This window comes from Canis lupus, chromosome 3, assembly GCF_048164855.1.
Source record: "Canis lupus baileyi chromosome 3, mCanLup2.hap1, whole genome shotgun sequence".
NCBI classification, from domain to species: domain Eukaryota; kingdom Metazoa; phylum Chordata; class Mammalia; order Carnivora; family Canidae; genus Canis; species Canis lupus.
In genome coordinates this window covers 5569200-5595018 of record NC_132840.1, presented here as the reverse complement: position 1 = coordinate 5595018, position 25819 = coordinate 5569200, and the positions used below count along the sequence as shown (strand labels likewise).

Genomic DNA, 25819 nt, shown 5'->3' with positions numbered 1-25819 from the left:
AGTGGTTCCCACCTGACTGGGGTTTCTGAAAGTGCTTCCTATCTGACCCTTGGTCCTGGGAGAGAATCTGCCAGAGGAAAGAAAAGGCTCCATGCTCAGGTGAGACTGGGCTATGTTGGGTTCCGCGTCTTAGAACTGGTGGCTCACAGTCAATTTGCTTATTAAAGGTTCTGAGAAGTCCTGCAAACGTATGGACAAGGGACCCTCACCCCTTCCAAGCCCTGTGAACCTCCCATAGAATCTACAGGTCAGCAGACCGGTTTTGGACAAATGCATGCTCCTGCTTGCCAGTGGCCATCCAGTCTCCTCCTCCCACGCAAGTGTTTGGAGTTCGTGTGGGCAGATGGGGACCCACTGCGGCCTCAAGGGAGAAGTGACCCCCTCCAGTCGCTGCTGGGAGGAGCAGTGAGTATCTTAGTGTCTGACCCGCTTATCTTTTAACAAAAGAGGAAGCCCACGAAGAGAAAGGGGAGCACCTCACCCAGTGTAAAGGGGGGGTCTGGGACGGGGCCGGCGTTTGAACCTGGGCCCCTCGAGCAGGACCTGGCTGCGCGTGGATGCAGCTGCTGCCGAGGCTGGGCCTGGCCCGTCGGGCTGTGGTGCGGCGAGCGTCTCTGGCAGAGTGTGGCCGTGACTCTAACTTCAGCCCCAGAGGCGCACCTCGTTGCCGACGGGATCGGTGGGTGCTGCCCCGGCTCCACGTTCTCAGTGGCGCCCACTTCCTCCACGGCACAGCCAGTTGGGCCCCAGCAGAGACTGGGCTTGTTCTGGGGCTTCCTGGGGGCCTGGCTCTGTGCCCAATACTTTATTGCACCCCCTCCCAGTCTGCCTGATGATCCCGGGGGTGGGGGCACCCTCCAGGGAGACCAGGCTTGTATTTTCACTACACGAGAGAAAGCCGGGGCCCCAAAACCCACTGCCCATCTTCCGTGAAACCAGCCCTAAGCCCTGACTTTGGATTCCCAACCCTTACTGCTGCCCACAGGGATTAGAAATCCCCAAGCCACACTGAGCTTGACCCTGAGGCCAGGAGCCATCCAGACAGCAATCCAAACACCGGAGCACACCGAGCCGGGCCGGCGTAGAAGCGGCTCAGGGCACTGATAATGCTGAGTTCCAGGTGCCAGGCGGCTGGGATGGGTATTGAAGGACGAGACGGGCTTCCTGCCACGGGAGGAAGGAGTCGACACAGCCTGAGTGGTGGGCAGGGGTCCTCAGAGGTCAGACCAGTGGGAGGACAGTAGTGATGCACATTCAGAGGAGGCCACTTGTGCGGTGCGGGCGGATGTGGAGGGGGCCCCCGGGGATGAGTGAGAGCCACATAGAAGGTCAGCGCCCAGCCCCAGTGCAGGTGACGCCCGGACCACGGAGTGGTCCAGAGCCTGCCACTGTAGGGAGGGGGGGCTGCTCCCATGGGCGGCTGAGGAAGGAGGGCCCGGGCCGACCTCCGTGTGTCACCAGCCTGGCTGCAGAATGCAGACCACGGTCCCACGCCCTCGTGGTTTTACCCTTTCCCCTAGGATCGAGAGGTCGATTACATAACTAACTATGGGTTGATGGCCTGACCTGCCAAGTCTTTCCCACGTAATAAGCCCCGGATCAGTATTTGCTTTAGGGCAGGTCTCAGGCAGTAGCACACCAAGGGCAGGTCTCTGGGCCAGTCCACACTGGGTGGACGCGACGAGGGAGGGCCTCTCACCACCTTGCCCGGGAATTCGGAACCACGTCAGGGAGAAGATACACCTGTCTGCCCAGCGGACTTCTCCCGGCACTGACCGGCCTTAGTTTGGGGGTTCGAACATTCAGCCGCCAAACTTAGTGGCTAAGCTAATGCCATTTCAAAGGCCTCATGCTTTACTAGTGGAAGCCCTGGAAACGGTTCCATTTGGCAGGCTACTGAGTCTGGATTTGAGGACTTTTGAGCTCCTTCCTCAATATATTTTTTAAGATTTTATTTATTTATTCCTGAGAGACACAGAGAGAGAGGCAGAGACACAGGCAGAGGGAGAAGCAGGCTCCACGCAGGGAATGCGGTGTGGGACTCGATCCTGGGACCCTGGGATCACAACCTGAGCCAAAGGCAGATGCTCAACCACTGAGCCACCCAGGTGTCCCAATATTTTTGAAGTCTTGCCTGGCTCCTCGTAACACTCCCCCTCTCCAATCATGAGACTCCAGAACAAATTGCCTGGCAGCGTGAGGAGAGCTTCACAGCTTCTTGCCAGCAAATCTTCGGGCGTATTACTGACCAGGGCCTCCAGCCAGGAGCAGGCCCAGCCCCGCTCTTCCTCTGGGAAGGCACTCCCAAGGCCCCAAATAAACCTCGTAAGTCATGCAAATGCTCCCCAAAGGAGCCTGAAATGGTTGGCCTTTCTCTGGGGGCAGCAACAATGGTTCACGGGGAACATACAAAATATTACTCACGGGGGGTGCTGCATCAGGGCCCCTTGGTATTAAGGCTCTAAATAAAGCTTTGTAGTGAGTGGAGTGGGACCAGGGGAGGAACTGTAGGTGGTCCCTGTTGAAGGGACCTTCGGAGGCACCTCCTGGGAGGGCAGAGCTGGCAGCTGGCCCAGAGGGGTGCAGGGATCCAGGCCCTTCTCAGGCAGGGCTCTAAGGCCCGGCTGCAAGTCGTCCAAGCTCAGGACAGTCCGCGGGAGCCGCCAGCAGCGTTCCCAGGGGTTCTTGCCACTGTAGGTCCCTGGTCGTTCTGCCTTCAGTCTCATGAGCCGATTTTGGGGATCTGAGTTTGGGGGAGGATGGGCCAGGGACACCTGGATATAGCACCCAACACAGGGCCACAGCCCCCACCTGGACCAACATTATTGTCCCAAGGCCAAGTTCCTACTTTGACACTAGGCCCTGGTGCACGGCCTGGAGCCCACAGTCCTGGTTCCCACGCAGCTCCCAGGTGTAGGGCTCTGGTCTCAGCCGCCCAGGCCCGGGTTGGATGTTGGAAGCGGTGACCTCAAGGCTTGTTACCGCGGGGGTGGGCGCTGCACTAAGTGGTTCACGACAGTGGGTAAGGCTGCCCGCAGCCGTACGGCTCCAGCAGTTCGGCTCATGCAAGGCTGGCTGTCCTGCCCTCACCCAGACTCCCGTGGTGACACACATACCCCGTGGGAACCTTTGGGTGACAGTGACATCCTGCTGCTCCCATGTTTGCTTCCTGATCCCTGGGGAGGGCAGACCTTTGATGCGCTTTGAGGGTTTGTAATTTCATTTCTGTGCCTTGCCAATCCGCAGAACGTAGGTCGCTTTCTGTCGCTGTGTTTAATCTTTTACCTATTGATTTGTAGACATTTGTATATCTTCCCATCTTAAATTTCCTTCTCCTCGTTAATATTTTGTTATATATTTTGTCATATATTTAATGCAGCATTTCGTTTTTGGCCTTCGTGGTGTTTGTATTCAGAAGGCCTGACTCACCCCAATAGGATAAATATATTTCTCTGTTTTCTTCTAGTTATTTGATATTTTTCCTTGTTCGACATTTGACCCTCTAATAATTCTGGAACTTAATTTTGCGAATGATATTTGGTAAGGAGTAGGTAGGAATCTACTTACACATCTATCTACTTACGAACAGCCAAAATTAAATGAATAGCAAATGGCTCCTACACCATTTCTCAATGGATTTGAAATATGCCTTGTGTGGAGCACGTTCTCATGCATATGTGTTTCTCTACAGGTACGTGTGGGTGTGCATAGCATATGTACAGACATAGATCTGTAGATCTGAATTCTTTACATTCCTATTTTTCATGGTAATAAGGGGGGGGGGGCGTGAAGGAGGCACTGTGGTCCTAGGGCCATTTCTGAGGTCTTGGCATCGATCAACAGCCAGTATAACAAATCTTTCTTAAGTCCACATTGCTTAGTACACATTTAAAAATGCATGTCTTGCGGCTGCACACGAAGAGGTACATATCCTGGGGCCTCTGCCTTCTGGAACTCCATGGCCTAGTGGGTGGGCAGATATTGGACATGTTTTCAAGGCTGAGAGACTTATAAATAATTAAATTGGCATTTAAAATCCTGGATTGGCTCCTGGAGCTGAAAAAGACATTAGTAAAAAAAAAAAAAAAAAAAAAACCCTGTTGATATCCAAAGGAAGACTGTAGTTTAGTTATAATATGTGCAAATGTTAAGCTCCTCGTGTTGACAAATGGACCACGATTACGGAGGAGGATAACATTAGGGGAAGATGGATAAAGGGGATATGGGAACTCCCCGAATCACCTTTGTAACTTTCCAGTAAGCCTAAAATTATTGAAGGCTAAAAAGTTTATTCAAACTTTAAAAAAAAAAAAAAGTCAGTCATGCAGAGTTAATGCAACAAAGGATATGCAATTCTGAGCTCCTCTCTGGCAGTCGGTGAACGTGGCCCCAAACGGGGAGGCTTTGATGTGTGTGGCTCCACTGGTTTCAGAGTTGGGTCTCATTGTCACCGGCTATGAAACAGGAGAGAGGTGCGAGGTGATCTCTGAAGCCTCTTCCACATTCTGGAGGTAGGGTTATTTGCCCCATATGGAGGTCTCCTCGCTCACAAGCCTTCACACATCCACAGATTTCACACTCCGTAGATGCCTAATGGGATTTGCCTCCAAGTGGGCCGAAGTCATGCTCAAAGAAGCAAGAAGCTTGGGTGAGAAGAAAATCATTTGAATTGCTGGTCAACAAACTGGCCGGCTCTTGTCCTTTGGCATGGCAGTTAAAACCTTGGGGTCTTGGTTTGCTCATCTGTAAAATGGGAATTAAAACAACACTCCCTGCCAGGCCTCCCCAAGGACTGCTTGTGGTAATGCCTGTGGGAAACATACCTTGCGGTACCCCGTGTGCCCTGGGCGCTCCTTGAATGCAGCTCCCTTGCCTCCTTCTCTCGCCCTTAGAGCATTTCCTTCTCCCTTCGGGTGACACAGCTGCGGAGGGCCCCTGCTTCACAGCCGAAGTCCCATTAAGAGATCCTCACCTTCCTCTTCTAAATTGTCGTATCTCTCAGTGGTGGCATTTCTTTCCGGGTGCTGGGGATAGTCAAGCAGGAGAGACGCTTTCTCTGTAACGCAAAATGTGATTTTTCCGGGATGATATTGCATGGGGAGGACATCTGAGTTGAAAAGGATTTTTAGTAGGCTCACTGTCACAGATCGGATAACGGGAAATAAAACCACTAAGACTCGAGGCAGTAGTACACCTCCAGTGTCCGGTATCCTGAAAAGCAGGCACGTTGTCTTGGCAAAGGGTTGAATGTCAGCCCCATTCTGGGCAGGGCAGAAAGCAAAGAGATAAAAGCAGGAACTTTGGCGCGGCCCCATGACACCCCTCCCCGGGGGGTGACGGAGGGGACCATTCCCAGACCCCGCCAGCAAGCGGTGCCTCCCGGAGTTGTGCAGCGTGCCGCCTCCACGGAGCGCTAGGCAGCCCCAGGGCCACATCCTGGCTCCCCAGGCACCTGCTGAGATGACATGACCAAATCCCTCTGGGCTGCACATCTGTCTATGAAACGGGGTCAGGATTAAATGAATCACTAGGGGGCACCTGGGTGGCTCAGTAGGTTAAGCTCATTCAGGTCATAATCTCAGGGTCTCGGGCTCGAGCCCCAGGTGAGGCTTTCAGCTCAGCTGGGGAATCTGCTTGTCTCTCCCCCTCACCCCTGCTGGAGTTCTCTCTTTTTCTCTCTCGGCTAAATAAAAAATAAATGAATCACTAGGATCTATAACACCCGCTGCAACACCATCTTTTTTTTTTTTTTTCCCCATGAATTCTCATTAAAGTTCTGCATAGAATTTCCTGCTAGGTCAAATTCCCCCTTTACTGAGACTATCTGAAAAACGGGACATAAAGTGAGAAAAGAGGAATGCAGGTGTCCACGCCCTGCGATGCTATTTTTGTAAAGCTCCCAAACGAAAAGACCTGAGCAACATACCACGAAGGGACACGTGTGTACGTGATGTGCAGGCGTACGAAACACGCCTGTGAGCCTACACCAGCCATCTGACTGTGATGACCACACGGTTCAGACTAAAGCTTGCCTCTGGCCGGCAGACGGTGGAAACAGAATGAGAGAAGGACCCTCGGAAAGTCTCAGTGCTTTAGTGACTTTATTTCTCAGGCTGGGCGTGGTCAGTCCGTGGGAATGGGTTTTGTGATTTCGCTCTATATCTTGCTCGTACCTGATGCGTATTTCATTATGCATCAAATAGTACGTGACTTAAAGAAACCCGGGGCCACCATTCTGAAAGGGAGTTTATGTGAAGAGGTTTATCAGGTGGAAGAAGGAAATCCAAAACCTATTCTCGGTCGCCAGAGGTAGAGACAGCAGCACAAGGACACAAACTCCGTGGGACCTCGAGCTTCCATCCCCACCTGCTTACCCTCAGCAGGCGCGGCTTTCTTTTATCCTCAGGCCCGGCAGGCCCCGGGCTGGAACTTCCGTGTCCCCCGCTCCCTGCTTTGCACAGGCTACCATTCTGCTTTCTGCCCTGTTCCCTGTGGTTCCCCCGAAACTCTTGCCCCGGGGCCGGAGGTGCAAGTGCCCTGCTTGCTTTTTTGGTCTCACTTTTCCATCCTGTCCTTGAGGGTCGTTCTGCACTTGGGACTCCCATGCCATCCCTCTATCACCCGGTCCTGTTTCCTATGGCCTTGTAACACCCCCAGCATGAGGCACGCAACAGATGCACATTTCCTTCTCTCATTCCCGGATATGCCCATTCTCCGTTTCTCCATCCCTAAAATGGGGACGGCGATGCCTGCTTTGGGTGGACATTGTGCCAGCGCTAGGAGAAAGCCCATGTGCTTGACCGCCCAGCACGGGAACCCGAACAGAGGACACAGTTCGGAAACAGGTTCTTTCCCAAGCTACGTGGCTCTCTTGCCGCAGCGGACCACTTGGCCCTTTGATGCCTCAATATTCCTATCTGTCAAATGGGGCTGTCGGTCTCTGGTCGTTCGTGGGGCTCAGAGGCAGGGAGGGAAGGGAAAGCACTTGGCTAGAGCCTCCAGAAGTTCCAGTAGAGCAGTGTCAGTGTCCCCAGAGAGCTGGTGCATCTGTCCACGCAGCTTTCTGATGGCCCAGTGGAGACACTTACTGAACTGGCAGCAGTTCCCGCAGCTCCCTCACAGCCCAGCCACGTTCACTCGCCTTCCCTCCTGCTCAGCTGCTTGGCTCCAAGGTGAAGGCCACGCTCACAGGCATGCGCTCTGACAAGGTGAAGTCACCGCAGGAATCTGTCATCTGTGGGCCATGGGTCCCGGGGAGGTCATGGCTCTTTCTCCCGTGTCCCCTGAGAGCCAAGGCAGCTCCTCGGCCTCCCACTGCCTCACACCACGGCTGTGACACCGGACACGATCGGCAACATGCGGCAATCAGCCTCCCTCGGCCTGCGCAGTGGGTTTTAGTTTCCAGGCTCCGGCCAGGAGGTGTTGGGATGCAGGGCGGTCTCTCTCCTGCCCCAGGGAGCAGATGGTGTTCACAAAACAGGTTTTGAATAACTTGTCAAATTAGAAAAAGGAAGATAGCAAGGAGCCACACAGGGGCCTGTGCTCTCGGAACTCAGGGATCCGCAGTGTGCATTAACCTCCGGGGTGAGAGAGTCGGGCACCCCCCGCCACTACTGGGCATAGGACACCTCGCTAATTAGGCCGCCGTCCCTATGGCCTGTCATAGTCCTTTTCCCTTTTCATCCCACCTTGGCTACATTTTAGCTGCATGATCTTGGACAAGTGACCTGAACACCCCGAACCACAGTGTCATCATCTGTGAAAAAGGAGAAATGATACTCTTCTGGGTTACCACGAAGGTTAAAGCTAACGCAGGTGGAATTCCCATCAGCCCGCCGAAGGCCCAGAACGTTCTAGTTGCTCCTGATGTTCTTGTCCGTCTGTCCGTCAGTCCGTCCGTAGCATCTGTTGTCACCAGCACGTAAAGCCTGCCTTTGGGGGCTCAGTGTGGGTATTCGATGACTGTTTGCTTATTCTTTGTATTCTAATTCTAAAATCTTAAGAAGGGAAGCTGGAAGGAGTAGAAATTTTGAGCTAAAATCTTGTTCTTCTCTCAATTTGAGAGACATTTTCTCATTTTAAGATTTGTGGCATAAGTTACTTCTTACCTCTCTTCTCATTGCAGTAATACCACATCTGTTTGCTAAGTGGGCTCTTCTCGAAGGCCCCTTCCTAGTCCTCCTCCTTGGGGGGGGGGGGAGGGTTGTTGCAAACTCACCCGCTGGCTCCACAGGCCCCAGTTCTTTGGACAAGCTGGAGCAGAAAGCCTAATAACCAGTCCACGCCGTGTTCTTGCCTCTGATAGATGAGGTCGGGCCCCACTTGGCATATTTAAAATGCATTTTTCTTTACTTGCTACCTCATAAGAAAGAAAGAGCCAAATCACACCCTCATTAGCTTCAAAGAGAAATACTGATGTTTGTTTTTTTTCTTTTTTTTGCCTTTTTCTTACATTGGCAAGAGATTTAGTTTTGCTTAAAGGAAACACAGATGACGCTAATGAGACCGCAGTGTCTTAATTTGCATATTAGATGAGATAAATATTGAGCTAATTAACACCTAGGATAAATTTTCATTGCCTGGGACAATGGTTGTAGGGTGATAGTTCTCTGCTGCTTACCCAGGAGCAAAACAATTTGAAGGGAGACACACTTCCCCACAAATACTTCAGGCCCACCAAAAATCCTCCCAGGAAATGCCATCCGGGATTCTTATTTTAATTTGTAATACATCGTGGATCCTCTTTCAAATCAACCCTGATCCTATTGGCAAGGGACTCCAATGGGTCTGGCGACAAACCTGCGAAGAGCAGGGGGCTGGGAGGGCCCGGGGCCTGTCCCAGCTGGGGTTCTGGAAAAGGGTTTGGAAAGAACAATTGTGGTGGGACTGGTCATTTATTCTAGCAGCAGAACTGGCTGCATAATTTGGGGGGAGCCCAGTGCAAAATGAAGACGCAGGATCCCTTGTTTGGAAATAATGTCCATTTAAGATGATGACAGTACGACATTAAACCAAGTGTGGCCCCTCGAAGCAAGGGGGGGGGGGGCTGTTCTGCTGTGCAGCCGCCATGCTCACGAAGCCTGCTGCCCCTGTCTGCTGCAAGTGACCTTCGTAGAGAAAAAGGAAGGGGACATTTTTTTTTTATTTGCCTTTTTTTTTATTTGCCCTTTTTTTTAAAAAAAGAAAATAGCTGGGTGTTACACTACATGTTGGCAAATTGAAGTTAAATTAAAAAAAAAAAGAAATAATATTTCATGCCCAGCTCATTTCAGTGAATTAAATGAATTTAAATGGATATAAATTAAATGGAAGAAGAGGAAAGGCATGCTCGGCACCAGGCCTGCCCCCGTCCACTCTCCGCTTTGCCTCTGTCCGCCTGGCGGATTCTCGGCCTCGGCCCTCCAGCCTCTCTCCGGCTCCCACCCCCCGAATCGGCCTCCCCTCCTTCCCACAAGGCTTTGCTCAACTTGCAACTTCCAAGGGCTAAGCTCTGCTCGGCTTTTTGTATTTTAATTGCTTTCTCTCTCTAGCTTTTAATGAGCAATCCGGCCTGTTCCTTCTTGGAGGACGCGTGGAGGCCACTGCACAGGTGACAGGACCAGGTGAAGCCTGCTTGGGGCTGGGGCCTGGGGCTCAGGGCTGGGGCTCGGGGCTGGGGCTGGGGTTCGGGGCCTGCTCGGGGCTGGGCTGGGGCCTGGGGCTGGAACTTGGGGCTGGAGCCTGGGGCTTACTTGGGGCTGGGGCTTGGGGCCTGCCCGGGCCTGGGGTTTAGGGCTGGGGCTGGGACTCGGTGCTGGGACTCGGGGCTGGGGCTGGGGCTTGGGGCCTGCTTGGGGCTGGGGCTTGGGCTTGGGGCTGGGGCCCGGGTCTGGGGCTCAGGGCTTGGGGCTTGCTCTGGCAGGGCGCTCGGGGCTGGGGCTCGGGGCCTGCTTGGGGCTGGGGCTCAGGGCTGGGGCTCGGGACCCACTTGGGGCTGGGGGTCAGGGCTGGGGCTTGGGGCCTGCTTGGGGCTGGAGCTCGGGGCTGCCACAGACCAGGGTGGTCCCGCAGCAGACGTACACTTTCTCCCGGTTCTGGAGGCTGGAAGGCTGGGGTCAGAGTGCCAGCAGGGTCAATCTCTGAGGCCTCTCCCCTTGGTTTGCAGACGGCTGCCTTCTCGCTGTGTCCTCGCATGGTCATTTCTCCATGCGTGTGCATCCCTGGTGTCTCTCCCGTGTCCTCATCCCCTCTTCTTGTGAGAACACCAGTCATATGGGATCAGGGCCCACCCAAGTGGCCTTCTTTTGACCTAATGGCCTCTTTGAAAGCCCTATGTAGAGATGAGAGCTTCGACGTCTACGTTTTGGGGACATAATTCAGCTCATAACAGTTGTCCTGTCCCCTACCCCCACATTACCAAGAGCCAAGTGTTTGAGGCTGAAGGTTAAGTGAAGACCTGTGAAGAGTCTGGGGCAGAGATGCTCTTGGGGAGACTCATGGAGACAGAGACAGGATCCTTCCTTCACGCGGGCTTCAGGCCCCCTCCACGTGGCTCCAGCCCTGCACCCCTTCTTCTGTCCAGGAGGTGACAAGGCTTTTCCTGCCCCCCTCCTGCCAGGACACGTCCTCACATACCACAGAGGGGGCCCGTCTCTCTTGCTGAATTTTACTGTTCGGTTGATATTGTGAACAAGGTTTTACTAGTGATGATAGATATTTGGGGATGGAGGTGAAAAAATACAGAGACCCTGGGGGGAGGTTAGAGCTCAGCCCTTTGTTTTGCAGTTTCGGTCCTTGATCCATCACAGCCCTCCGCCTTCTCCTGTCCCCTCCCCTAACGGTGCAGCTGTTGGAGGCTGCACGGTCTCTGACCAGCAGATGCAAGTAAGAGGGCAGGAGGGCAGCAGGGCTGTGGCCTGGCCCCAGGTGCCTCGCTCCGGGCAGCTCGGCTTGGCACAGCACCTGGCTGCTGGAAGGCAGCTTAGGATTCACGGCCTCCGGGCAGGAAGGAAGGGCCGGGACCACCAGGACCACCGGCCACATCCCCTGCCCACTCCGGGCCCCTGCCTGAGCCTGTCCTGGCTCCTGTCTGCTGGGGAGGCCTGGGGACGGCTACCTCACGGGGAGCCCGCTTCCCCAGCACCCCAAGACCCGTCTGCCTGCAGCTGTGCTCTGCCCAGGATTAAGCAAGCAATGCCCTGCAGCTGAAGGCCACTCAGCTCGTTGCTCCTTGCCCTTGGAAGCCCAAAATAGCTGTTCTTGAGGGGTCATTGCCCTCTCTGGTTCTATTCTTTTTCTTTTCTTTCTTTTCTTTTTTTTTTTTTTTTTAGATTTTATTTATTGATTCATGAGAGACACAGAATGAGAGAGAGGCAGAGACGCAGGCAGAGGGAGAAGCAGGCTCCCTGCGGGGAGCCCGATGCAGGTGCATCCCAGGACCTCGGGATCTCGCCCTGAGCCAAAGGCAGACACTCAACCGCTGAGCCCCCCAGGGGCCCCTTTTGTTCTATTCTTCCCCAGAGGTGATAGCTCATTTTTGAAGTCATGTCTAAGAGAAAAACTCTAGGCCAAGAGAAGTAGAAAATGCAACCAACCTGCCCGTGTGTCTCAATGTTCTCCCCTGGCTTCAATGTTGCTCTCCCCTCCAGATCCACATTCCCTCTTCCAAGGCCTCCCTGACTACGGTAGGCACACGGCTTTCCGAGTGCTCTGGGACAGCCCTGCTTATGCTGTGGAGAAACTTTTGGGGACAGAGCCTCTGACTCTGAGCCTGGCCTTCAGAACCTAGTGCGGAGCTGGGCACACACAGCCCCTCAACGAGCACTGGAGTGATGTGGACACCCAGTAACAAAGCTCCTCCCTCACTCCCTCAGCCATACCTGCTCAGGTGTGACTGCCTTGGCGAGGCCATCTCTAACTTGAGAGTTCACCCCTTCCTTTGTCGAGTCTTGCACGTTTGTCAACTTTACGTGCGTATCATGTGGTAATTATACTGAGCTGTCTACATCTCCTAGGTATTCCCCGAACCTTGAGCTAAGTGTGGCCCCGTGAAGGCACCATGACGTGACATGATGGTTGAACTGAACTGCACTTCACTAGGCAGAGAAATGATCGTATTACTTAAAGTAAGCTGGATTTGGCTCTGGCTAATTTAGAAGCAATTACTTACTTTATTCTCTCATTATTTATGGAACCAGTGTTATATGTCAAGGCCTGGTCCTGGGCATTATAAATGAAACAACTGTATATTTGTTGGGTTGAGTAACTTCCACGGACTAGCTGCCTCTAAAGAGGCTATCTCTCGATGCCTCCTTGAATAGGACCAGGACTCAGGTCTATTTTGTTCACTGCTCAATCCCCAGTGCCTAGATCCGTGACTGGCAAATAAGGTACTCCATAGTATTTGGAGAAAAAAAAAATGAATGAATAGACTATGAGGTAGATAGTATTGTACCATTTTATGGAGAAGTTGAATCATTTGTCAAAGTCCATTGAGCTACATTATGTGGCAGAGCCATGATTCTCGTCTGGTCTGTTCGACTCCAGTGGACATGGCGTCTCCATGTCCGCATCCTCTCCCAGTCTTGCGCGATGACTCATTGTCCTCAAGTAAGGGCACAGATGCTGTCATCTGAACCGGGCCATGGGTGTGAACCAGGAGTTCTAGGTGGGCTGGAGGAAGTGTGCGTCATTATTGTAATTACTGTTATGTTTTTCTGCAAAATACCAGAGGAGAGCTCAAAGAGAAGGTGGCAAGTAGGTGGGCCCAGTGGAATTAGAGCTTTGCAACCTTTATGTGATGGTCAGTGACAGACCTTGAGCAGCAGGTGGGTGCCAGGCCTGCGGGAGAGGCAAAGTTTGGCTTGACCACCACTGGCTCGCCTGAGGAAATTAAACAAACGTGGTTGGGTCTCAATCCTGCCGTAGACGGAGCGTGTCCTGTACCTTCCAATAACCCGTGATCTACTCAGGGAAACGGAAGCGGCTTCACACCTTGGCCACATGGTGGCAAGATGGTCACTATCCAGCCCTGTTCTGAGGGGGTCATTTTGCAGGTCTGTGGTATGGTCTATTTTCTGGATCTTTCTCTGGGAGAGAGCCCCAAGTTCAGGGGTGTTTCTTGGCCAAGGTCTGATGAAAGGAGCCTTTGTTTTTCACCAAAGTAATCATCTCTAAGTGAGTGGGAACTCAGCTCCTGCTGCCAACCCAGTGCTAAGGAGAAATTAAAGCTCTTGATCTGCAATTGATCAGCTATTAAAGTCCCAGCATGGGGTGTTTCTGCGCTTTGTCTGTTTTTTGTTTTGTTTACTATTTGCTTTATTGGTTGGAATGGCACTCCTTCATTTAAGGCACATGGGAAGTGCTTCTTGATGATTTATGCCATGGAAGGCCCAATTTGTGGGATAGATAACAGGTGCTCTTTTGGGAGCATTAAAATGACATTGTTGTGGAATATTTATGCTAATGAATAGCTCAAGTGATCACTCCTGCGCTGATGGCTCAGGAGTAGCTGTCACTGCCCGAGGAGCAGGTTATGATGTCAGCCTCCTCCGTGTCCATGTTCCCTGACCTTTTATGAAAAGGCAAGAGAGACGACAGGCTCTCACTTGTTTATCCCCAATTACGAATCTGCTGTTTTCGATGTTTAAACACATTTATTTAATCCCACTGCAACCTCTACAAGGAGCCGTGGCTACCTCCACTCTCCAGATGAGGAAATGGAAGCTCAGAGAGCTCAAGTGATTTGCCTGAGGTCACACAGCTTGTCTGGCTTGGGTTTGTCTGGTTGGAAAATCGGTGTCTCTTTCCTCTATAATACATTTCCCCTCCTCGGCCTTAGAATCCCACTTACTGATTTTCAAGACGGCTCTGACTCTTGTGTGTTTTCTGTGGCACTTGGGAAAGATACAGGATTAAGAAAGAGTCGCATCTGATCTCACAGATGAGGGGAGGTGGGCTCCCATAAGCCTCTTCTCCTCCGCTCTAGGCCTGATTTATAGAGATGCCTCGGGACCCCAGGCGGCAGGGCCTGGTGGATAGTATGGGAGCAGATACGGTGCCCTGACCTTTATCCTACGTACCTGATACGGGCTCAGTTTTTACTTTGCAGAACATGTGGTATATACTATTCTTTCCATCGTTCAGAGGACGAAGTAGAGAGACATAGAGGTGATGAGCGAGTTACCCAGTATCATTTGACAAGCAGGAGACAGGAAGAGACTTTAAGCCACTGGCATCTAACTTCAAAATCCATGGGTCACCATGTCTCCCTTTGGGGGAGGGGGGAGGGTGATGAGTGTCTGTGAATAAGCGAAGGTGATAGTAAGTTAGCAGCTGTGTTTGGGGAGGGAGTGGCACACGGAGGAGGCCAGCTTCTGGGAGAGGAGTTGGCACAGGAGGTGGCCTTCAGGGAGGGCAGGGCTGCGGCTGAGCCCATCTGTGCTCAAGCAAACTCTTGTCCTGGCTCAGTGTGCGGCAGGCCAACTCCAGACTCGGAGAGAAAGTAGGGAGGGCCTCTCACCCTCCATATGTGACATTAGAAAAGATGGAATTAAAGGTAATGAGCATCTCCTTGGAGATTCTCATGCACCCCCTATGTGAAAACTAAAAAAAAAAAGAAACAATCTTCATATTTGCCCTAAACATTCTCCTTATTTCACATTCCCTGCCTCCCTTTCAATATCTTGAGAAAGGTGATGATGGTGGGACAGACACCGGGTCTGGGTCTCTGGATCATGAGATCGAGCCCTGCACTGGGCTCTGTGCTTAGCATGGAGTCAGCTTGAGATGATGTCTCCCTCTGCCTCTCCTGCTCATGCTCTCTCTGTTTCTCTGAAATAAATAAGTGAATTTAAAAAAAAAAAATCACAGAGCTGAAGTAAAAATAGAAGTTTTGCCCCAGGGGTCACATTGGAGCTCTGGTTGCTGCACAATGCTGTTTGCTCATCCTGAGGTTAGCCTGCAAACACCAGGACCCCACAGGTTGGGCTGAGAATAAGCCAGCAACTAGTAAGCAAACTTCAAAAGTTAGGAGCGTGGTTCCTGAAGCCAGAAGTGGGCAGTCCAGTGCATACAGAGCACAGAGGAGAAGAGTCATTCATTCAAAGCCTATTTGTTGAGGGCCTCCTAGAGAACGGGAGATGAACCCACTGCCCTTGGAGCCCACATTTTTTTTTAAGAATTTATTTATTTACTCATGAGAGACACATACAGAGAGAGAGAGAGGCAGAGGGAGACGCAGGCTCCGTGCAGGGAGCCAGATGTGGGACTCGATCCCGGGACCCGGGGATCACAACCTGAACCAAAGGCAGGCGCTCAACCGCTGAGCCACCCAGGTGCCCCTAGAGCGCACTTTCTAAATGCTGGTGATGCGGACTGGAAATAACTGCAGCCTCCTCTACACGGGTTGCAGATGATCAGAGACTTCTTAGGGCAGCACATTCCAAATGGGGGTCTTGTTGGAATGCAGATTCTGATTCAGAATGTCTGGGCTGGGGCCCAGGAATCTGCATTTCCCCCAAGTCCCGGCCGCCACCGCCACTGCTGGTGTTTTCCCATCCTCGATGTTAATGGTGAAGCTTGGGCTCAAAGCCCACCGTATTTTCTATGTGGTCTATTTACTTCAGTGTGTGGACTCCCATGAATCAAGTTCTCCTTCCGGAGCCTGGACTTCAGCATACTCAATAAACCCATTTATCATCTCGAGGAAGAGGCCGGAGATAAAGATCCCCTCTGGGCGCAGATAGAGACCTCGAGGAGGTACAGTCATCTGAGTCTTGGAGTCACGACTCTTGCCTGCAGTGGAGCAGATTGCAGGAACAGGCCTCACTGCTGCTGGATATCCTGCCGGTGCTAGATTTTGAGGGCCGCCCCGCATGGTGTAGAACTTGAACTCGGTCCAAATTTATGACGCTTTTATCACTTTGTGCTTTTAGGAGAAGCCGTCAATCCACAATCCACTTTTCGTCTCAATTAAAAAAAAAAAACAAAAACAAAAACAAACAAACCCTCCACCCCCCAGGTCGGGAGTGACTGTGTTATCACAGACAGGCACCTGCATTCTTCATCTTTTCTGGTCAAAATTTTCAGATCGGTTCACATCTCGGCAACACTTGGGCCTCCCTTAGTTCCCAGCCCCCCTCCCCGACTCCCATGTAGATGCTGCGGCCGTGAGCAATGTCCAGACGCCCGGCTCAGGTTAGCTCTGGCAGCCGCGTGCTCCGCGGTCACCTCGTTGTAATCCACTCGCAGAAGCTTCGAGAATGCGGGCGTCAGAGCGGGGAGCCGAATGGCAAAGCGCCTCTGGAAGTCAGAAACCCCTTGAAAAGGGGAGGCTGGCTGGTGGGCACGTTGGTACATATTAGGGAGAGGAGGTGAACCCCTGAATGAGCGGGCGGAGAGCAGCGAGGGGCGCCCCGCGCTTGGGAGTCAGAGCTGATGTGCGAGGGACCAGGAGCGGGAGGGCGGCCTTTTCCGTCGGCCCCGATCAGCAGCCTCTGGCCACCGAGCTGTCCCGGGCGGGATCTCATTTCGTTGGGGACAAACGGGACGCACGCACAGCCCGCAGAGGCAGAGTTTCCGAGACAGAAAAAATAAATGCAGTCGAGGGTAAATGCTGTTTACTCTAAAATATGAACTACAAAGAGAGTAATTGTTTAATCATCTGGGGCCTTTACACAATTTACTTTTTGCTCTTCTCATCATTCTAACACCATTACCTCTGTGCTGCGCACCTGTTCCCCTGCCAAATGGGCACGTAACCGAGTTAATAATGCCATTATCCAGAGCTCACTGCAAAAAGAGGGCAAATCCAGCCTGGGACAAGGGAGCAAATAAATATATAAACAAATAAAGATTAATTTTTAAAAAAGTACCGTTCCTTGGATTTTTTTTTTTTTTTTTTTTGCTCAAAATTTTGGGGAAAATGGAGTCGACCCAAACACGGGGCCACAGGGCGCGAAGCACAGGGTCCTGCTTTTCCCTAACGGGTGCAGTCGCGGTGGTGAGCGCCTGTCGGAAACCACTGGACGCTTCATTGCAGGGTCGTACGTCTTTAGCTCTCTGCATAATGAAGGATTAATAATTGCCACGCGTTGTGCCGCCAGCACAAAGCAGTACCTCGCTTACTGTCTGCGTGGTTTCTTTTTAAAACGCACCCAACACTTCTCCTTTCTGCCTTTTGCTCTTTGTGGTTGCTGGAAACCTTAAATGCAAAACCAGTTTTTTGTTTCTTTTCTTTCTTTTTTTTTTTTTTAAAGAGCAAACCTGATAAAATCAGTCGCCGTTTCAGGACGCCTGCACCATCTATTTCAGTGGTTTATAGATTAAGGGAAGGTTCCATGGCCCCGTCCCCCAAATGGGGTAAATAGTGGCGGCCGTCATCAACCTGCTAAACTTCAGGAAGAGGGAATGGTCTCCGGGAGAGGCATCTGGTCGGTCATCGAGCCTGGGATCACTTTTCTCCGAATGATAGCGGCATGATGGGGAGGGAGGGGTGCCCAGCACCACGGAGCTCGTGCCCATTCATTTGTCCAGGCATTTGGCCTATGTCAAGACCTATGCTGAGAGGCCATGATGAGGACAAAAAGTGGCGGACACAGAAGCCCGCTTGGGGTTCACATCCTCGCGTGTGAGCCAATACTATCTAGAGAGTCAAATGGAGAAATGTGAGACGACAACATGGTAAGTGTTTTGAGGGAGGGGGATGGGGTACCATGAGAGCTAATGCTGAAAATTGATTGGGTCGGGGAGGACCTGAGAAGCTTCCAGAAGAAACGATACTAGAACTGTCCTCTGCTGAGGGTGATTCCAAGTCCTTCAGTACGTAAGGGTTAATCTTTTCTGGATCCTCCTCTACGCTGGTCCTCACGATAGAGAAGCCCGGCAGAGTTACGGTCCCCATGTGGCAGATGGGGCCCGTGAGGCACGGAGGGGGCCGGAGCAGATCTCCCCCTCCCTAGAGCCTGGTGTGCCCCAGGGGCGCGCGCCGTCCCCCGTGTCCGCCAGCCTGGCGAGGAGAGTGTTTCTATCTGCCAGTTTCTGGGTTATGCTTTACGGATTAAGTCTGATCAGACTTAGCTGTGACTGGTCTCTCAGAAGTGGTAAGACTCTGAGTCACTGAAATGAAATATTTTGCAGCTGCTCCCATCGGCTGGCCTCTTCAAATGTGGCCGTTCCCAGGTCTGTGGCCAAGTGTCTGTTCCAGCTCCTGCCGTCTCCTCCCAAATCCTTATCCCCTCCTGCCTGAGGCCTCCTGTGCTGGTTCCCCGTCTTTGCACAGACAGCTGCACACCGACCGTAGCACGATCTTCAGAGGAAGCCGCCCCGGTTCTCGGTGTGTCTTCTGCTTGGTCCTTTGTCTTCCGGAGCAAGACGTAACGGAGACGAGGTGGAGGAGCGTGGACGTGCAAAGGCCCAGCTCTCCTCGGGCCCTCGGTGGGGGCGGGGGCGGCCCCGGGGCCCTCCTGAGAGCCCACACGGTAATAGCACCGACACGGGAGGTCCGCTCCCACCCGGGCCTCGTTAGTTGGCTCATTCAGGGCTACAGTAGCATTGCCCCCTGGCCTCCACCGGGACTAGAATCATGAACAAAGCGATGGGTGCCATCCTGGGTGGCCTCCCAACAAATGAAACAGGTGTGCCCCCGGACGGTGTCGGCACATTCCTACCCTTGATGTTTCTGCATGAACCTCACAGAAAGTGGGCTGTGAATGAGGTGAAGGAGGCCCACAGGCTGGCTCTATGGCCCTGATGCCGTCGGACTCGCCTCAGTGGCAGGAGGTGACTGACGTCCTGCCCACGCTCTGAGCCACCAGCCCCCTCTGACGTGCTCCTGCTGGAATCGCTGTGTGTCTTGGAAATTACGTTCACGAGTCCGAAGAGCCGTGAGTCTCTTTGTTTTTTAAGGATGTTGTTCTTGTAAACCCTGCCGGCCCTCAGAACACACTGGATCAAGCAGCTAGAGTTGGGGCGCACACCTGGCAGGTAGCCTAGCGTTGGTCACGGGTGGCAGGCTCATCCTCGGGAGGGCGGTTGGATCAGGAGGGCGGGGAATCCATGCTCCCAGACCTTGCTGAGGGAAGGAGAACCCCTTTGGCCTTGTGTGGGAGAGCAATGAAATGGAAAGAGATCTTAGAAGAAAATGGGCTCCTCCAAATATACACCTTGAAGCCTGTTGACTTTCTCCCCTACCTGGCAGTATGCTTGGCTCTCGAGGATTAGGAAACAAGAACCATTCCATTCAGGAGAGGTTGATTTAGCAGTCGACTTACTGGGCTTTTACTAAGCTCTGCAGGAGAGGAGAAAAAAATGGAATTTTATTGCCGACACGCAACGTGTCACATCCAGTGTCTCAGATGCTCAAGGGGAGCCTGATACTTGGGTTTGGTTGGGCCCATTTTGCAAGTGAGCAAAGCCAGACAGGAAGAAGCCCTCTAATTAGGACTCTGGATCTGCCTGCCTGGGAAGCCCTCTCCTCGTCTACAGATCAAGTCTGTCCTTAGGAGGCAATGCTTCGGGCTCCGACCCAGGGTCGGCTGGAAGAGGCGGCTGTGCCCAACGAGAAAGCCTCACGCTGCTGTGGACGCGCAGGACAGGAGGGCAGACAGGTGGGGGCTCCTGGATGCGCAGATCTGAGCTTAGACGTGAACGAAGGCCCTTGCTTCGTGGAAGCAGGTGGAAGACGGACGCTAGAGACTGACTGCCCCGCCCCACCCACTTCAGATGTTGAGACCGAATTTCCAAGCTGATGGTGTCGGAGGCGAGGCCTTTGGGAGGTGGTTGCTTCATGAAGCCGGAGCCCTCGTGATGGGGCTCGTGCCCTTATGACAGAGACCCCAGAGAGCTCCCCCACCCCTTCCACCTTGGGAGGACGCCCCGAAAAGGCGGCCATCCGCCTACCAGACACGGATCTGTCCATGCATTGCTCTTGGACTTACCATCTTCCAGAACTTTGAGAAATAGTGTTTGGGCCTGAGCCTCCAGCCCCGGGGCCCCCGTCCCCCCTCTTGGGCACTCTCCCACAGCGGCCCAGACAGACGAAGACAACAGGTATTCCAGGAGGAGGAGCTCTCAGGGAGCACTCGGACAAAGCTGAGCAGACCCCTCGCGGGTGTCCTCAGGGGGCCCCAGTCACGGAGAAGGGGGGCGATGAGTACCTGTTGTACGGCTGCCACCTCGCGGACTCGGTACTGACCCTTGGTACTGCTGACACGTGAGCTGAGTTGATCCTTTGCGTGGGGGCTGTCTTGTGCTCTGTGGGGTGTTTAACAGTCCCGCTCAGCGCTCTCCCTATTATGACAGCCAGAAACATCTTCGGACATTTGACCAATGTCCCCTGAGGGGCAAAGTCACCCTTGGCTGAAACACTGCTCTAACTCGCTGTTCACAGCCACGTGAGCCCAGGCTACTCCCTTTAACCCTGACGTAGAAAAACGGAGGCTAGTGGTTACAAAACTTGTGCCTGGGAGTGTGGGGTTGTGAAAGCACGTTTGTTCCGATGTGTTTCAAGCCTGTGCCTGACTGCCGAGGGGAAGGAGGGTCAGGGCCAACTCTTGGACCTGGTCGCCGTGAGCTTTGATCTGCTTTTTCATGCTTTGGTACTTGCCCCCGGCCTAGTTTTGCTTCTCCAGTTGGGTAGAAGCGCCCTGTGCTGCATGAGAGCAAATTGTCGGATTTTAATCCCCTTAGATACGCCTTATTAATGCTCTTGCACAACACGCCGTGAGCTGGTTCGTTCATTCCCGAACTTTTAGCGAGGTCTGGCCACGTCCTAGGCATGATGTTGGGTGCCGAGGGGAGAAGGGTGAGCAGGTCCGGCCCGGTGCTGCTATCACAGGCTCTCATGACAGCTGGAGACGGACCCCCGGGTGCTAAGCACGCCGGCAACAGCAGAACGGGACGGCCTGCTCGGATGGGAAATACGGGGATGGGAGCGCCAACCGGGTACCCTGAGGTCTGAAGGGTGGGCAGGCAGCAGCCTTGACGACGCGGGGCGGACGGTGCTGGAGGCAGAGAACGGCCAATGCCAAGACTCGCCAGGGAGAAAGAGCGTCATCTGCGGAGTGGATGGGGGGGCTGCGTCTGCAGCGAGACCCACCCTCCTTGACGAGCTCTTGGCCACCGGAGCTTCCAGTGAATCGCCCCACGGACAAGAGTTCCAGAACAATGAAGGCTTGGGTGTGGGAAAGAAAGTGGACCTGGGGGTGGCCCGAGCGCCTCAGGAACTCCTGCCTGACGGATGCTCTGGAGACACATCCATGTCTCCTTGTGTCTGTTTCTTCCCAGAACTTTCTAACTCATTTGGGTCGTGTCCATGAGCTGGGGTGGTGGGTCCTCCTTGAGCTGAAAGCCCTGCCTTTTCTCCCTGCAGCCTGGACTTGGAGTCTCGGCCTCTGCCCGGCCTGTGGCAGGGACACACCTGTGCCTGTGGCCTCCTTCACACCCCCTCCTGCTCTCGGGCCTCTGCCATTGGCCTGCTCAGTGCCCTGAGTGTGTGTTGGTCTTAGGGGAACCCCTGTGCTGTGCCCACCTACCCCGATCACCGGGGGCCAGGCCCTGGGTACCCCCACCACCCTTCTGTGCGAACTCTGACCATCCTGGGATGAATTCTCCTCTTGCCTCTTGCCGCCCAGTTTGCCTGGAGCCGGGCCTCTCTGCATGCTGGATACATTTAAAGTGTGTGTGGGAGCCCGCCCTCGGAGCTTGCCTGGAGCCACGCCAGCCCCGGGGATCCGGGGAAAATTAAGCCACAATTCCCGCCTCCAGGAATCCATTCCCTCCTGGCTCAGGGGCTCGATCAAAGGGGCCAGCATTTCCCAGACTGGGAGGCAGCCAGTGGCGTGTGACACAGAGCTGGGATCTGTGGTGCTGGAGATCTGAGCTGGTGCAATGTTGGTTCCAGAGGGCAGGAGCTGTAGGGTGTCGGCAAGTTCCCCAACCTCCCAAGATGTGTGCCTGTCTCAATGTGGCACCCAGATGCCTGACCCGCTTCCCAGCCCTTCTTTTTCAGGATTTCCTGTGTCTTCTTCACCCAGTGGCCGCTTATGTGCCACTCACCCCATGTCCCATGTCCCTCGATGGCCTGCAGAAGGAGAGTCCTCCTTGGCTTCACTTCTTTGTAGCCTGGTGCTGGAGAAGAGTAGAAGCTTGACCATGTCACGGTGGATTCAAACCCCATTTCACAACTCAGAGGCAACATGATTTGAGAGCAGTGGCTCCGCCTTACTGGGCCTCCATTTCCTCATACGTCAGATGGAGATGACAGCTCCTTTCTAGGAGTAAGGGAGGAACGACGGGAGAAGCCCTCGCCTATGCTGGCACTCAGGAGGCCTCTCCCAACATCAGTTTCTGCCCCCTTCTTTCCCTCCTTCCCTGTTCCTTCCTCCTTCACTCCTTCTCATCCTTCCCTCCTCGCCCCCACCCTCCTGAATGAATTCAGGACAAGATCACTCGAGGACATATATCCTTTGTCTCCTGTGAGAACCCCCCCCCCCCATGTAATTGTCAGCAGCAAAGTTGGAAAATTAGGATGTCTGAAGCAGCTCTCAGCCCGGCAACATCTGCACCAGACAAACTCGAAAAGCCCTCAATCCCCAGTCATGAATGCACTATAAAAACAATGTGGCAGAAATGAAAATTGTTCCATCATAATATTTCACAGTTCTTTTTGACAAAAGCCAAGCCGCCCTCATGAATACACATTTCCCAGCATCTTATGCATTATGCATCAGCCTATAGCAGGGGACCTGGGAATTGCCAGTCCCTAGTAAAGGGCCTTTGAAAGTGCCTATTTTGTAAACAAATGGAGCCTAGGCCCAGCACTCGGGCTCTTTAGGTAATTTAGGGCTGACTCCAGCTGCCCAAGTGGGGACCAGCCCTTCTTGGGGCCTTAAATGGCAGAAGCATCTCCGACGCTCAGTGGATGGAGTGGGCTGCTGCAGTGTTCGGTATCTAATCTTTAATTTCGTAGTATCCAAGGTGGCCATTTGGAGGGACAAGGCCGATTCCTGCTGGAGCCAGCGCCAAATGTCACTGGGATGCCAAATGAGCCCGCCAAGGCCGGCTTGCTGGCCGAGCAGACAAATTAGTCAGGGCTGGGGCCTCCCAAGAACCTCAAATGGGATTAAGCCTCGTGACAGAGGAAGCTGCGGAAGGGTGCAGGGGACGAGGACACCCAGGCACAGATGACCCGGGTGGCCCGCCTCGCCGGGCTCAAGGCGGGTATTTTTGTCGGTCCCAAGCAGGCAAATTGGAAATGTGTGTGAAGTGTGTGTCATTGTCAGTGAGAAGGACTTTGAGCATTAACTAACCCCTGGGTTTCAGAGACGGGGAGACTGAGGCCAGACATTTTCAGCGACTCGCTCAAGGTCACGCTGATTGGCGAGCAGCAGGCCTGGGACTGCTGGAAGCCTGTCGTCTGCCCCCCACACTTCCCACTGCCTCAATCATGAGTTGGCAGCGGCTGAAAGCACCAGGGGCAGAATGGCTCCTGATTGCTCTGATTTGAGCAAAGGGCAGACTGGGATCCAGCACGAGAGGCCTAGGCAAGAGGGCGATTCAGGGCCGTTTTGTATAATTTGCAATCTGTCCTCCACGGTGGCCGTGTTTTAAATGGTGACCGGTGTGTGAGACATAACTACTCGTGTACATTATATCTGTTGCAATAACAAGGGGATGATTGATTCATTGCTACGTGTATTTATTTTGTAAAAATCCCGTCTCCCGTTAGGATGCGCACGGATTTCAGCCAAGGGACACAATTTGAAAGCCCTTGTTGGGTATATCCTGTCCTTTCTCCTCTGCACCTCGAATTCTCACCTGTACAGTGAGGGACTCGGGAGGGACGATCTCAGAGTCGTGTCCCAGCTGAAAGATCCCACCTGCTGCGGGGGGGGGGGGGGCGGGGACACCGTGCTGAAGTCCGGGAGGAGAGAGCCCCCCTCGCCCCCCGCACAGCATCTGCAAGGCCGGGCTCCCTGACTGGGGGGCAGGCGGAGGCCTCGACCCGGTGAGGGGAAGTCCCTCCTTCCTGCCTCCGTGCCTGGTGTTCTCCAGCTGCAGGACCCGCTCGCCGATGGGTGAGGCCTGATGCGTGAAAGCGGCTGCAGCCGAAGGCTGACCAAGACGATGAGGCCGTTTGTTCCTCCTCACAGACACCTGAAGGATCTGCTTAGGCCTTGGCCTCTTCCCCGTCCCCCGCTGACCCAAGGAGCAGGCACGCTGCTGGGGTGGTGAGGTGGTTGGAAGGAGGTTGTCGGGGTCAAGTCACCTTCAATGCTGACAGCCCGCCCATGACTCCCTGAACCTCGAATAAGTGCTGCTCAAACTACTGTTTGCTTTTGGTAAAACACTCCCTGTTCTCGGAGCTTCCGGTTCGATGGAGATGTATGTGTGAGTGGTGGTGGGAGTTTCGCATTTCTAAATTCCCAGGTGATGCTGCTGGTTAGGAACCACACTTTGAGAACCAGTGACACAGGGAGGAGGAGGAGGAAGAAGAGGAAGAAGAAGGAGAAGGAGGAGGGAGGAGGGAGGAGGGGGACGGGGGAGGAGGAAGAAGAAGGAGGAAGGAGGAGAATATCTACTGGTCCTCTGATTCCTTAGCCCAGCATCTTCAATCGCCTCAAAAATGCCCCCAAATAGTTGTAAAAATAAACAATTTCAAGTTGTACAACTGGCAGAGCAGTAAGTAAAAAGTGTCCCTGGGTACCATAAATAGTTATTTACTTGATTTCAAGCCAAGAAATAATTTCCCCTGCATTTTGAAAGTAAGATATTCAGTTTGGAAGCCTTTGAAACTCAAAAAGTATAAAAATAAAAACACAATTAGATGGAAGTGCATCACATAGCCATAACAGCTGTGAACAGGCTAGCCTCCCGTCATTTTTGCCCAGTGACTGTGTTTCCTTAGGTCTTTGCCCTGGTCAGACGCAGGTTTCCTAAATTGGCATCCTTGGGATGTTAAGTAGCATTATGAGCAATACAACAAAAACAAACCCAATGAAACCCAAAGTGACAACAACAACGCAAAAGGTGTAGTGGAGGTGGATCCAAGGTCACCATCTTTGGAAAATGCTAATAGTGACCAAAATAAAAACTTGAACAGTTTTCAACTGGAGGATTCACACTCGTGGACACTCAATGTACTCAAGGCTCCTGGGGGAAGGGCTGTCTGCCAAGTAGGCTGCCTTATGGAATCCCTCCTCTTCTCCAAATGTCCCCCACCCACCAACCAAACTTTTTAAGGGATCAAAGTTCTTACTTAGCCTTCCTAAAAGAAATGCCTGGAAGATTGTGAGAAATTCACTCTGGGTATAAAACACCTAGTTTTAATCTCCTATCACATCCTTTTCTATCATTGGTCATCTTGGGTTTTCTGAAAAGAGCTGCCTTATTTTGTTGAAGATTCAATAAACAAGAAATGGTCATTCCACCTCTTTTATCCCTCTCTAGCTCGTCAAGAGTTAGGATTCACCACAGGTACTTGCTACGGCCCGTGACCTGAACTTACAAACAGCTCTCTTCTTCTCAAATGGAGGACACTAATTCCATCACAAGGGTCCCGCCTCATGACCTCATCAAAACCTAATTACCTCCCACAGCCTGCACCGAAAATACCGTTGCGTTGAGGTTTATTGCTTCAACGTCTGAATCTGGAAGGGCACAAATATTCAGCCCAGAACAGCTTCTTCACTTGTTAGCAAAGCAACTAACCTTGTGGAGATTGTTCACATTTCTAAAAGAAGCATGGGGGTTCCTGTGTGATCCACAGTCTCTATTCTGGCCATTGTGACATAGGTATGGCCTGTGAGACACGGATTGCTGCTTGCCTCCGTGCTCCGGC

General features: G+C 53.0%; 1 long non-coding RNA gene across 4 annotated transcripts; it reads right to left on the bottom strand.

Annotated features, from left to right (window-relative positions):
• Positions 1 to 12418: 12418 nt before the first annotated feature.
• Positions 12419 to 25760, bottom strand: LOC140626309 (uncharacterized). Of its 4 annotated transcripts, none has more exons than XR_012025509.1 (4): positions 25690 to 25760; positions 22010 to 22250; positions 14061 to 14279; positions 12419 to 12651 (listed from the first exon to the last, which is right to left on the bottom strand). It is a non-coding gene; the product is annotated as an uncharacterized lncRNA (long non-coding RNA). The 4 variants fall into 4 exon arrangements; XR_012025505.1 differs by having other exon boundaries at positions 22036 to 22250; XR_012025507.1 differs by having other exon boundaries at positions 22036 to 22250; positions 25569 to 25742.
• Between the last annotated feature and the right edge of the window lie 59 nt (positions 25761 to 25819).